Source organism: Schistocerca piceifrons, chromosome 5, assembly GCF_021461385.2.
Source record: "Schistocerca piceifrons isolate TAMUIC-IGC-003096 chromosome 5, iqSchPice1.1, whole genome shotgun sequence".
Taxonomy (NCBI): domain Eukaryota; kingdom Metazoa; phylum Arthropoda; class Insecta; order Orthoptera; family Acrididae; genus Schistocerca; species Schistocerca piceifrons.
Window position 1 is genome coordinate 276,541,564 of NC_060142.1, and position 14,472 is coordinate 276,556,035.

Genomic DNA, 14,472 nt, shown 5'->3' on the forward strand with positions numbered 1-14,472 from the left:
AGAAGTGTGGGGTCACGTCTGGCCTGTCCAGTATTTCAGCAGAAATTCTTCGTCTTTTCTCTTTCTGTTCATCTGGTAGTCTGTGAGGGACGAGCTATGCATTGAGTTTACGTTTCCTTAAATCTTCGCGTAAAATCTTATGACACGCTGAATTACAGACCTATATCAGTAACATCGATTTGCAGAAGGGGTTTGGAACATATACTGTATTCGAACTTTATGAAGTACCTCGAAGAAAATTAAAGTAGTACTGACAAAAAAAACACACACACAGTTCATATTCATGCCTGATAAGTACATGGTCCGGCAGAATGAATAGTAAGATTTGAATCACATAATACGTTATCGCTGTTGCACCTGCGCGAAATACGTGTATAAATTAAGAATGATTGCAGAATGTGGTGCCACACAACGTGGCACTGCACAAAACTGGCGCTGATAACATCAGCACATAGGGAACACACATGACACAGATCTGAAGGTCCACGGTATTGGTGATAAGTTGAGAAAACCGTCCCGAAACACATATGCTACAAAACGCCACTGTTCCCTGCGCATGTACCCCGACACCAGTATGGTATATGATCACCATGCACACCTACACAGGCCGCACAACGGGTTGGCATACTCTGGATCAGGTGGTCGAGCAGCTGCTGGGGTATAGCCTACCATTCATGCACCAGTGCCTGTCGGAGCTCCTGAAGTGTCCTAGGGGTACGAAGACGTGCAGTGATACGTCAACCGACAGTACCCCAGACGTGCTCGATGGGGTTTAGGTCCGGAGAACAGGCAGGCCACTCCATTCGCCCGATTTCTTCGGTTTCAAAGTACTCCTCCACGATGGCAGCTTGATGGGGCCGTGCGTTATCATCCATCAGGAGGAAGGTGGGACCCATTGCATCCCTGAATAGGTAGACGTACTGGTGCAAAATGACGCCCCGATACACCTGACCTGTTGCAGTTCCTCTGTCAAAGACATGCAGAGGTGCACGTACACTAATCATAATCCCACCCCACACCATCAAACCACGACCTCCATACAGGTCCCTTTCAAGGACATTAAGGGGTTGGTATCTGGTTCCTGGCTCACGCCAGATGAAAACCCGGCGAGAATCACTGTTCAGACAATACCTGGATTCGTCCGTGAACATGACCTGGGACCACTGTTCCAATGACCATATACTGTGTTCTTGACACCAGGCTTTACGGTCTCTCCTGTGACCAGGGGTCAGTGGAATGCACCTTGCAGGTCTCTATTCAGTCGTCTGTATGTCTGGAGACAACAGTTCCAGTGGCTGCAGAAAGGTCCCGAGCAAGGCTACCTGCAGTATTCCGTGGCCGTCTGCGGGCACTGATGGTGAGATATCGGTCTTCTGATGGTTTTGTACACTGTGGAAGTCCTGTACTGTAGCGCCTGGACACGATCCTGTCTGCTGGAATCGTTACCATGATGTTGAGATCACACTTTGTGGCACACTGAGGGCCCATGCTACGACCTGCTATGTTTGACCAGTGTCCAATCGCCCTAGTATTCTACCTCTCATAACGTCATCAATATGTGTTCTTTGAGCCATTTTCAACACAGTCACCATTAGCGCGTCTGAAAACGTCTGCTCACTTACTCGCTACACCGTACTTTGACATGCACCAACACACCTGTGCAATGTGGACTGCTGCCAGCCCCACCGTGCGACGACCGCAGGTCAAATGCACCGCTTGGTCATACCCGAGGTGATTTAAACCCGCAAACCGTCCACCAGAGCGTTGTTTCACCATGTATCAGCATGGGCATGAGTGTATGTGCGTCCTGCATTGAGGAAGGATTGCCGTTTGCAGTTACATCCTTCTGGAGTTTAGAGTATCAAGACATATCGTCCCCATTGCGGTTTCAAACGACATGATAGTCCCGGGCCATGGGAAGATAGTACAGTGTGTGCACTACTGCGCTGCTGTATCTTGTGCAAAAGCAGACAAGTCCAGGGTGAAAAGGACGCAGCGGAACGCGGATGAGTGAAGGAGGCGCGTCAAGCGCTCATGCGAAGTCCTCATCGTTCTCCCACCAGACATGTCTTGGCGGTAACAATGACATATCGTTCCCTGTGACGCATCATACCTGATAAACTGCACGTCCACTCATACAAAATGCTGGTCCTGCAGAAACAGAACGAACAGGATACAGCTGCCCAACGAACCTTCGCTCACGCTTCATGACTTTTCAAAAAAAAAAAAAAAAAAAAAAAAAAAAAAAAAAAAAAAAAAAAAAAAAAAAAGGCTCAGATGGCTCTAAGCTCTATGGGACTTAACATCTGAGGTCATCAGTCCCCTAGACCTAGAAGTACTTAAACCTAACTAACCTAAGGACATCACACACATCCATCCCCGAGCAGGATTCGAACCTGCGACCGTAGCAGCAGCGCGGTTCCGGATTGAAGCGCCTAGAACCGCTCGGCCACAGCGGCCGGTCCCTAACTATCTCCTGAGCTCTTCTTTTGGGATACTTCAGTAGTCGAGTATACGGTATTGTGTACCGTGGTTGAACTAAGGAAAGTATTTAACTGCTGTGTAGGAGATCTCACTGAACATGCTGACTCGGATGATTGAAGTTTTCGTTTGACTCTTTGAGAAATGAACAGAAAATGAAGCCGACCATCTGTACGGTGTTATATTCAAAACCAAATGAATGGAGTATTTGACATATAACGGCATATATTTTTGTTTAATGTAAAGAAAGCTTCTGGCATGAGGTTTTTTATTCCCTTGATCGCGTGTATGCGCACAGGATTATTAGTTTCGACAGCACTAAGCTCCCATCTTCAGATCCGCAGTGTACAGGTTATGAAATCATGCAGTGCGATACAACACACATTTGTTTTCATACCATTGAAACGGACTCACAATAAAAACAGAATAGAACATGGCAAGACACAGCTATAATGTTTAATGTTGTTCATGGGAAGGCACAGCTGTAATTTTTTAATTTTTACTCTGTTTTTTTGGTATGAGTTTGCTTCCATAGTACGAAAACAAACGTATGGTGTGTCGCATTGCATGATTTCGTGATCTGTGGATCTGAAAATGGCAGCTTTGTCTTTTCGAAACTAGTAATCCTGTGTGCATACATGCGATCAAGGCAATAAAAAACTTCACACAGAAGCTTCCTTTACATTGGATTGATTGATCGCTCTCCAGCCGACAAGGTCAGGTATTTACGATATTTTTCATTGTTTGCAATGTGTGTTTCAATAAATTTGGCAGTTTGTTCCCAGGTTAGATACTTTACATATCCTACTATTCATTCTGCCGGACTCTCTGCAACGATAAACAGAAATTACGGGAAGCTAGGTTTTAATTACGAGCGATAGCAACAATGGGCATAAGAGAAAAGGGTGCAAGAAGCAGAGAAAGAGGAACATGATATAACCTACAGTCAATGAATAGAAGGGAAAAGAAATTTGGTGTGACCCAAAGAGAAAGGAAACGGGAAAGAAAGTAAGTGGCAGAAGATACGAGTATCGGCTTCACTATTTGACAGAGCGAAAGTTGGCCATGTTAATTTTAGGGGAAAGCGTAATGAGAAGGACAGAAGGAAGTGCTTCAGCTTTTCCTTAAATGCAACAGGGCACTTAAGTGCACGCAGAGTGCAGCCAGCTTGTGCCAGTGGAGTGCTGCAGCAAAGGCAAAGGAGTTGCGAATGTGTTTGTTCTATGAATGGGCACAGCAGGGATACTAAGTAAGTGGGACCTTATGTTTCGACTATAATGAGCTGACAGGCATTTAATCTACGAAGCGAGGTACAGGGGTGCTTGCTCACTGAGAAGCCGGTGAAGTAAACATAGCTGTGGTAGTTATGTAACGTGCCTGGCTGCAACCACTCATATGGTCGTATCGACGAGTGTCGCAGATGTAACACGCACAAGCATTCATGCCTAGTTTCTAACCATGTAGAACGACCATTACCCGTGTCTTGCGGAATTACATTACGATAGTGGACGTTCGCTAAAAGGAGTGATGCCCGTGTTTACAATTCACATCACGTGGAAATTTGTTGTGAAACTTTTTCATGGCATAGAGGTAATTGGTAGTCTTCTTGCACATTGCTACAGTATATTCTGCCCAGTTGATATGCTCAGTGTTACACCCAAGCCGTTCAAGCACTATAACATGAAATTGCCCGCGGAATTCTGAACTTATTAATTTCTGCTTTATATTGCACCTTGTAATTAGCAGTGTCCAAATACAAACTGTAGACTTAATTCAGCCTCATCATAATATTTACGGATTCATTGATTTTCCATGACTATTTTTCAGTCAAACCTTGACGTGATTTATATATTTCTTCATTGCTGCAAAATTACTTTTGCATACCAGTACGCCAGTACGGTGAAAATGTGTCTTATATAGCCCCCGAATAAATCTCAGTAGTGAAATGCGTATAGAAGATTTTCTGGGACAACTGCTGCCATGGGTTCTGTGATTTTGTGTGTACATAGCTCTGTCCTTTATCTAGATTGTATTTTTATCATTTTTCCGCCCACTTTGAGAGGGAGTTTCATCATCGTGCTCTTTACACATCACTCGCTTCTCTACTTGGTCTGTCTCCTCATTACCTTAAAAGTTGTGTACCAGCCCATCTCCACATCAATATCACTTTTTCCATTAACGTTCAGTTTCCTTGCAGCTCTCAGAATACTCCAAACACAAGGTCATTATAGCCGCTTTCTGCGGATCTTGAGTAATCCAAATTACGTTTTTGTTAATTCAAAAATGGTTCAAATGGCTCTGAGCACTATGGGACTCAACTGCTGAGGTCATTAGTCCCCTAGAACTTAGAACTAGTTAAACCTAACTAACCTAAGGACGCCACAAACATCCATGCCCGAGGCAGGATTCGAACCTGCAACCGTAGCGGTCTTGCGGTTCCAGACTGCAGCGCCTTTAACCGCATGGCCACTTCGGCCGGCTTTTGTTAATTCCATGTAATTATTCTCGATCCCTTGATCAGATTTGATGACAATTTGTAGTAATCTCTTTGTTGTGCACCTATTCACATGCTCATACATTACGCCTCTGTAGGTAGCGGAGACCAACGTTGTGTAAGGCACTATCATTATTAACTTATACTTCAAGTTCATGTATTGGAAAGTCCCAGGATTAATGCTTAACGGGTTGCAGGCTTGTGGTTCTGAAGGCGCGTAAGTGCAACGTCGTCTCTCTAGGAGTTGAATCTCTGTGTACATGGATAAGATGTATATACATTCATCTACTTTTGTCGTATAAACAAGTTTTACACGCCAATAATATCTACTTGGATTCAGTAAACTACATTTTTTAGCATTTACAAATTCAAAGGGTTAACTAACAGAGGCAGTGTGTATTCCAATGGTATGACCCTGGTGGTGACTGGATGATAAAGACAGCGGTATACAACGTCGAAAATCTACTCACTATCAATTTAAGGAATAAAATTTACATCCCATCTAATTATAAGGCGACTACTAGAAATTAGCAGAAAACTTGGTTACGGATTCTTCCTCTAGCACGAATTTACAGCTGTCAGGACATATTAATTACGTTGCAGGTCCAGCATATCTGAACAGTTGTACTGCTACGGTTTGATATCACTCGATCTTCATTGATTTTTCCTCGGTGATCCATTCATTTAATTCCTGTCCAGTTCAATTCCTTTATATGTGTGTTTTTTATGATATTCTTCTTTCCACCTATGAGGAATTCCTTCATAATAACCTCAAAGGTACTTTTTTTGTAAAAAATGTAGCGACTTATTTGCGTCTCTTTTTGTTACAGGTAAGTGTGCCACCACAGCTGGAGACCCAATACAACCACATTCTTTCTCGCCACGTGGTACAGTAAGTAAGCGTCCTGTCAGGTCGTTACCCCGCTACCTGACAATATTTTTTTAACCTTCAAATTTGTAAAGAGCGCGGCAGAAATATGGATGGTTATATGCGAACACTCACTACGACGATGAACGGTGTTGACCGGTGCCGGTAACGTCTATGTACCCCCTTTGGCAAACAATGCTGTGGCATGGTGTCATTGTAGTTAACATTGCAACCATTCATTTCCATATTATATCGTTGTCGTTAAAAATTTTAACATTTAGCTATAAAGACACTGTGAGAATAAATTTATGCAAGCATACAAGACCACTGTTAACTGTGAGATAAAATGACAAGAACATTTAGTCCCTGAGATGGCAAGTTTTACGTCAAGAGAGAATTTTTTTCATATTCTTAGATGAATGAACATCATTGTATTTTAATTTTGCTGTAACTATTTGATGGCTTAAGGAACATTCCGTTCAGTACGGAATTGATCTTTTTTTTCAATCATTCTTAATGTGTGATCTTGTTCTAAACATTTCAGTTTATTTGCGAATTTTAACGGAAGATGACTTGAACAGATGTTTCATTAACGAGTTAGTATATAAATAGGAAGACAGTTGTCCATCAGTTGTTTTGCAACAACGGTGACAAAATCAACAATGTGAGATCACACAAGCATAGCATGTGACTGCTGCAGAAATTATTTTCGTAGTTATTTATTGAAAAAGACATTTAAGTTGCACACGATATAATATCTGTGAATTACATTTCATTTGAAAGCAATAAAGCTAAAGAAGTTAGCCGATGGAGGCAGATATGGATATATACAAAAAATCTACCACTGCAGACTTGGCCGCGTTCTCCTTTTCCACCAACAGAATGCGTTCCTGCAATTCATTAACATCCACATGAGAGATGAAAGGACAGACTGTAGAATCGCTCGCAGGAGACTGATGAAATCATTTTCCTGTTTAGACCAGAAAGTATACGCAAAATGTGGGCCGTGCTCTTCCTACTCCAGCCCCAGAGTAACCTTAACTGTCGATAGATACAGTTCCGCAGATAGCGTTTTTCGCCGCGCTAGGCACAGACTGCACGATACACAGTTCCTGTCCACGAGGGCGCGCTTAACCGTCGTGGCACGGATCAATGTAGTTTCTACGACGCGATAACGAATCGAGTGGTCAGCCACTCGTGAAAATTCATATTTGACGTACACTTTCTCTTATACTGTACTTTCGCACGAAGGTATGAAGTACGTGCGTGCTCATGGCTCCCGGTACCACCGGTACCATTCCGGTGCGGGTGACTGTTAACCTACACGACACGACACACTTGTTCGAAGGCATAGCCATCCACAAGGGAGAGAGGCCAGCTTTTCAGAGTCTCTGTTTCTACTAAGCCGCACATTTAGCGTTGCCAAGCACAGGGGAAACTCTGCGGCTTTAGTAAACACTACATTGTTTGGATGTTATGTTGCTCAGGGGAAATTGTACCGTTTTCTTGTCGTAGAGGCGGTTTCGAAGTGGTTTTTCAATCCTTTGGGATTTAACCTTTACGGAACATTGCCAAAATGCAGTACTCAAACAACCATTAACAGTCTGCAGAAAGGGACAGTTTGCAACACCCAGCACAGCACAAACAGGGCTGCAGTGTACCAGCGCGACACCCGCCCCAGTTCCCACAGGAACATCCCTTTCGTCTGTTGGACTTCTTAAACTTAACAGCAGGTTTGCGTTTGACCCGTCAAGACTTGCCGAGGCTTCCTTCAGTTTTACATAGTACGGGGATGGTGGCAGAGTGTGAAGAACACGGTTTAGCTATACTGTAAGTATATTCACCTATACTTCATAGGTGGGCCCAGATCCAAAGGAAATGCCAATTTCCCCGCTGAAAGAGAGGGAAAAAAGTATGACATATTAAGGTCGGAAAGGCGTCTGGGCCTTCTTAAGCTATACAGTTCTTAAACTATATGGTTCTTAAACTACTTGAGGTGCAAAACAGCAATAAAGTTTTGAGTTCCGAAGTCTAGTTGCTACGGCTATACAAAACATTGTTAACCAAGGAGACAAGGACTGTTTTTGTTCGGTCCTAGGCTGTTAATAGTTGATTCTACCGACCAGTTTGATAGTTGTTTCCGAAGGTTTCCTAGCTGCAAACCCATATTAATAAATTTAAAATGTATACTTCTTATACATTGCATAAAAAATAGCACTTTTGGAATCTTGCCCCCTCTTGGATACATTTCTGCGGACGCCCATGTTCGATTGTCCAAAGTATTTATATAATCGCTCTTAGGGTTGTTCCCCGATTGAATACGTACAGGGTGTCCCAGGAGAAACTGTCGAAATTCCGGGATATGACAGGAATGATCATCCAAAGCAAAAGGTATAGTAAACACGGCCTTTAAAAGGCATACCTTAAGATCTATTATCATTTCTTCATCTTCGATAGTGTGAGGAAAAGCCCTTCTACTGCAAGCTCTTTGCTTGCCATATTTTGAGGGGTGGTAGTACGGACCAAAACAAGAAATCCAATAAACACGGACTCTAAAGTTCACACCTTAAGAACTATGAATATTTGTTCATCTTCTGTAAAATATGTCTCTTCTGCAGAGCAAGTTCTCATAGCTCTTAAGGTTGCATTTTAGAGTGCATGTTTACGAGACCTATTTCCTTTGAAGGGTTGTTTGTTGGAGGAGAACAGACAGCGAGGTCATCGGTCTCATCGGATTAGGGGAGGAAGTCGGCTGTGCCCTTTCAAAGGAAGTATCCCGCCATTTGCCTGGAGCGATTTAGGGAAATCACGGAAAACGTAAATCAGGATGGCCGGACGCGGGATTGAACCGTCGTCCTCCCGAATGCGAGTCCAGTGTGCTAATCACTGCGCCAGCTCGCTCGGTTTCCTTTGGATGATCGTTCCTGTCATACCACTGAATATTCACCGTTCCTCCTGGGACACCCCGTAAACGCCAGTTGGAGTAATCAACGAATCGCTCGACGTTTGAATAGGAGCGACACCACTATTCGACAATGTTGGCAGGCAGTAGCCAACTGTGGCCGAACGCAGGTAGCGGTCGGACACCAAACGGACTGTCGCCAGCCGTAAGACCCGACAACCACGAGTTGTCCCATTGGGATACTTCCTTAGTGATGCGTCTTTTTTTGTCTTAGATTTTCCCTCGATTTGGTCCTCCCAAAAAGTGGAAAGCACAGAGCTTGTCTACCTCCCACATACGTCTTGCGAAATAACCAAAACGGGAACATTCGAGAAATCTAATATAGAGATTTACCGACAATTCCCAAGCGCCATTCGCGAATGGAACAGAGAATGGGATATCAATTAGTGGTACCAGAACCCTCCGACACAAACCGTCAGGTGGCTTGCGGAGTATAGATATAGTAGTAGTGATAGTAATAAAGTAGTAGTAGTATTAGTAGTAGTAGTAGTGGTGGTGGTGGTGGTGGTGGTGATGGTGGTGGTAATGACTCAGATGGATCCGCTATCGTCAACCGATTGTACACATCGAGAAAAGACTAGTTTCACTGTTGAAAAATTACTGAGGATGCTGGAAGAATAAACATTTCGACGTTTTTCTCAAGAGTAAGATACGTTTGTGGGCAGTACTGACAGCGGCAGCCGTGCCATTGATAACGACTTTGTTGGTTATAATCAAGAAATGGGCTGCAAGAAATCTACAGCAAGTACAAATGTAAGAAGCTACAACTGCGACCAAGACTAAACTCGTAACACCTCGCCAACTCAAGATCGACTTTACAGGTAACGTTGATCCACAGTAAATGTTTCATCAACAAGGCGCGTGTAACTGTCATTATATTACACTGACGGAGAAAGAAATCGCAGCGTCAAAACATTATTAACGTAGAGTAATGAAATTTAGGGATACATTTGTCTAGGTAGCGTACATAAGTGATGAACATTGCAAGATTACAGGTTAGTGCACGAGGGTAATCCCAAAAGTAAAGTCTCCTATTTTCTTTATAAGTACATAGACCTGTTTGTATCTACAATGGTTTACATCAGTTTACAGCTTGAACATTTAACTATTTTTCAACATAATCACCATTTCTGTAGATGCATTGTTGTAGACGCTGTGGCAGTTTTTGTATGCCGATGTCATACCAGCTCGCCGCCATGTTGTTCAGAAAGTTATGAAATTCTTTCACCTCGTCGTCGGAGATGAATCGCTGCGACTTACGAACTTCGTAAGTCAGACGCGGAAAAATGTGTGAAATAGTGGAAAAGATGAATAGTGTAAAATTACCAAACAATCCAAGAAAAGCGTTTTTAACATTTTAGCAACAGCGTAAGTTTTTTCCTCCATCGTTTTGCTGTTATTAAAACATTAAAAACGCTTTTCTTGGATTATTTGATAAGTTTACACTATTCATAATTTCCACTATTTCAGACATATTTCCCGTGTCTGACCTAACATCAAACCTTTTCGTGACAACAATATGCATTTCATCTCATTCAAATGAATCATGTATTAAGACGAATTACACCTGAAGATGGACCCACAGGGTCCGAAATGCATCGTGTACCGAATAAAACACGGAAGATTGTGACTGAAGGCGTTTTTTAATTCATACCTCGAGAATTGTCAAAGGTTGTCAAGAACATAGTTCTGCTGCTCATCGCACTGCGAACTGTCGTTTTCGACAACCAAATGTTTGGGAATCAACGCCTCAAGGGAATGGGTGGTTTTACTGACGCCGTTTATGCCACTTCCTCAGATCTTTTCGTATCGATTCTGTGCGGTGGTGTGTCTGAAACGTTTACCTCGTCCACTCATAAGATAACCGCATGATTTCAACGCTGGGTGTCGTGATACTGACGTTCATCGAGGTTCGTCAACGAAAGGGTTGAGATGCGGGTAAGAGGTGGTATGATGACGTTGCCGTCGTGCGACACGTCGACGGTGACATTGGCTGAATTGTGATGAAGTTTGGTGCCAATGTAATGTCGTTTACACATCTTACACCTCACGCTAAGTTCTGAGCTTTCGCGTTTTTTCGCCCTTGTCAAACCTCTGCTCTTCGAAGCTTTGCCGAGCCCGAGTGTGACGTCGCAGGGCGGCATGCTTCCGCACCGTTACAGAGGAAGTTTGTAGGCACTTTGACCCAAATATAAGGCAATTTCTTGGTTTCGAAAATGTGAACCTTGAATGGTATAATGGAAATGCCGTGTGGCTAGGGCCTCCGGTCGAGTAGACAGGTCGCCTGGTGCAAGTCTTTCGAGTTGACCCCACTTCGGCGACTTGCTTGTCCATGGGAACGAAATGGTGATAAGGACAACAAACACCCAGTCCCTGAACGGAGAAAATCTCGGACCCAGCCGTGAATCGAACTCGGGCCGTTTGGTATGACATTCCGTCGCGCTGACCACTTTTTTTTCCGGTAAAGTTCGTTGCGTTTGGTCTGGGCGGACGTCAAAAGACATCCGTTCAAGTTGATCGTTGGTTCCTTGACTCAGATTTTTTATTACAGAGAGCACGCAGTCCTCTGACCGAACACGCTGAGCTACAGTGCCGGCTTAGCTTCAAATGAAATGGGTTAAGGGACCACTCAGCTACCAGGGGCGGACACCTTGAATGGTACTGCACAGTGTATATTACCAAACGGAATCCCGGAACCCAGTACTACTTGCAGTATAGGGCCAACAAAAGTTTGATTTTCAATATTTCTTGTAGTTATTGATTGAATTTAAAATTTTAAGGTGCTGTTATAATCTACTCATTAAGAGGAATGATCTTATGTTAACATTTTAATCCATTAAGATAAATATTACTGGTAGGAACTGCGGGTTTGTCGTGAGGCGGCCGTCCGAGGTGACCGAGCGGTTCTAGGTGCTATAGTCTGGAACGGCGCGACCGCTACGGTCGCAGGTTCGAATCCTGCCTCGGTCATGGATGTGTGTGATGTCCTTAGGTTAATTAGGTTTAAGTAGTTCTAAGTTCTAGGGGACTGATGACCTCAGAAGTTAAGTCCCATAGTGCTCAGAGCCATTTGAACCATTTGTCGTGAGGCAGCGCAACTGACGGACGCAAGTACACAGACTTAATTCATCCAGTATTTGAGAATGAGAGCACTTATCAACTTGCAGCAAACTTTACAGATAATGGCAAACCTTTACGGAACTTTTGCTTCCAAGTACCCCTCACACAATGATGAAAGAAGAAAGTTTATCGCTTGATATATTATCTCTGTTCAAGCAGTAAAACTTCAACATTAGGCATAGCGCTTTAACTCATTACTTTTTTACTAATAGCTCTGTACGCTACACAGTTTGTACACGGTATCTACGTGCATCAGTTAATTTACTAACAGAACTATATTGATGTGCGACACATCGTTCAGGAAACATGACATCATAAACGTTGAGATGCTTTAAAATCTAGCTTTTGCTTCAAATGGAGCGCAGATAACCCAGTTTATATTCGAGCAGTGTTTCATAATGAGAGCACTTAATGACTTACAACAAACTGTAAGCGTAATTTCATACCTTAAGTAAACTTTTTCTCACTTACATGCTTAACGTCAAATATTTGACACATTAACTCATTTGTAAAGTACTTGGGCGCTTCAATTTGTTTTATAAGTGGAAGTTCGATTCTTTATAGCAGTCGTCGTCAAACTGCGCCCGGCGACACCATGTGGCCCGAATGAAGTATTGGTGCGGCCAGCGGTTCTCAGCCTATTTTATAACATGATCTAGAAACTAACAGACGAATCACAAACAGTCGACACATTAAGAGCTACTTAAGAGTGCAGTTTTCCTGTTCATTTGTAAGTAGGCTGTTTAGGTTTTTATGTTGGTAACGCCATGTAGCGCTCTATATGAAAATCACTGACTGTGTTTGTGTGAAGGCTGTGGTTGGTTTGCATTGTTGGAGTATATGCTATTGTAGTGTTGGGCAGTTGGCTGTTAACAGCGCGTAGCGTTGCGCAGTTGGAGGTGAGCCGCCAGCAGTGGTGGATGTGGGGAAAGAAATGGCGGAGTTTTGAGAGCGGTTGATCTGGACGTGTGTCCATCAGAGACAGTAAATTTGTAAGACTGGATGTCATGAACTGCTATATATATTATGACTTTTGAACACTATTAAGGTAAATACATTGTTTGTTCTTTATCAAAATCTTTCATTTGCTGACTATGCCTATCAGTAGTTAGTGCCTCCAGTAGTTAGAATCTTTTATTTAGCTGGCAGTAGTGGCGCTCGCTGTATTGCAGTAGTTCGAGTAACGAAGATTTTTGTGAGGTAAGTGATTTGTGAAAGCTGTAGGTTAATGTTAATCAGAGCCATTCTTTTGTAGGGATTATTGAAAGTCAGATTGCGTTGCGCTAAAAATATTGTGTGTCAGTTTAATGTTGATCAGAATAGGTAAAGAGCGAAATGTCTGAGTACGTTCAGTTCTGCTCAGCTGTTTTAAAATCAAATAGTGTAAGAGGTTTATCAGCACAGTAATTCATTAATTTTTCTAAGGGGACGTTTCACATTAAGAGTGCAGTTTTCCTGCTCAATAATAAACAAAAATACTTCCAGTAACATTTTTTGATGTGCTTAGTTTTAATCGATATTGGTGAATTCGGCAGTGAGATAAGTAAAGTCGGCCACGTACATCAGGGTCATAGGGGTAAGCAATGCGACCACTGTGGTTCTTAGAGGATGTGAGAAGGGGAATGTTTTATTCTTTGTCTTCTTTCTTTCGCTGGTGCCGTTTTCCCGCAATGACGTAGGGTCAGCATGGTTAATCGGATTTGGCAAGGTTAAATTAAGGGGTGGCCAGATACCCTTCCTGCCGCCATCCTGTACCCCCCAGGACGGATTGAGTGTGCCCCAACTGTCTGTGTCTAGTCTAATCCATGGAATAGTGCGAATGCGTTCAGATGTCTGCGAGCCGTGTAACTGAGGCGGGACGTGGGGACCTGCCCCGTATTCACCTAGTGGGATGTGGAAAACCGCCTAAAAACCACATCCAGGCTGGCCGGCACACTGGCCTCCGTCGTTAAGCTTCCAGGAGGATTCGATCTGGTGCCGGGACGCCTACCCGAGCCCAGGAAGCAGCGCATTAGCGCTCTCGGCTGACCTGGCGGGTGTTTTATTCTTTGTCTTCTATTACTGACAATTCAAGGGCCTGCGCGAGTTGTACCGATCAGCCGCTATGGCATAAATTTTGACACGGAAGGAACACGGATTCGTGACTGTACATTACAGAGACTGTTGTCTTCAAACGCGGTACTTATTTGTAGCAAAGAATATAAAAATAAATTAAGGCTATTTTAATATAATGCAATGAGTAGAAGAAAAATGGCATGAAAACGTTTAACAAACATTTGTGATCGTGTCAGAAATTGCATAATGCATATAAATATAAGTACAGTTACTCTGATTAATCAATTAATCATCTGCCCCGCCCACAGGTGATACAAGAACACTTCGTCAGGTAGTTACGATGTCACAATTTTTGGTTCGCTGGGGGTGAGAGAAACCAGAAACAGGGAACGGTCAATACGAAGTTTCCCGAATGGTGACGACTTCTAACAATCAGTACCTGGCGGCCGGCGGTCAGTTTATCGCGCCCTCACTGTAGTCTGTTAGCGGCAC

General features: G+C 43.3%; 1 protein-coding gene and 1 long non-coding RNA gene across 5 annotated transcripts in view; both read left to right on the forward strand.

The window, feature by feature from the left end:
* The window catches only part of LOC124799285, a 220,878-nt gene extending 215,021 nt beyond the window's left edge, over window positions 1-5,857 (forward strand). The window contains exon 3 of the long non-coding RNA XR_007017006.1: window positions 5,806-5,857. This is a non-coding gene — a long non-coding RNA (uncharacterized LOC124799285). The remainder of the gene's footprint in view (window positions 1-5,805) is intronic.
* The window catches only part of LOC124799283, a 746,007-nt gene that overhangs the window by 475,648 nt on the left and 255,887 nt on the right, over window positions 1-14,472 (forward strand). The gene's annotated exons all lie outside the window — the stretch shown is intronic.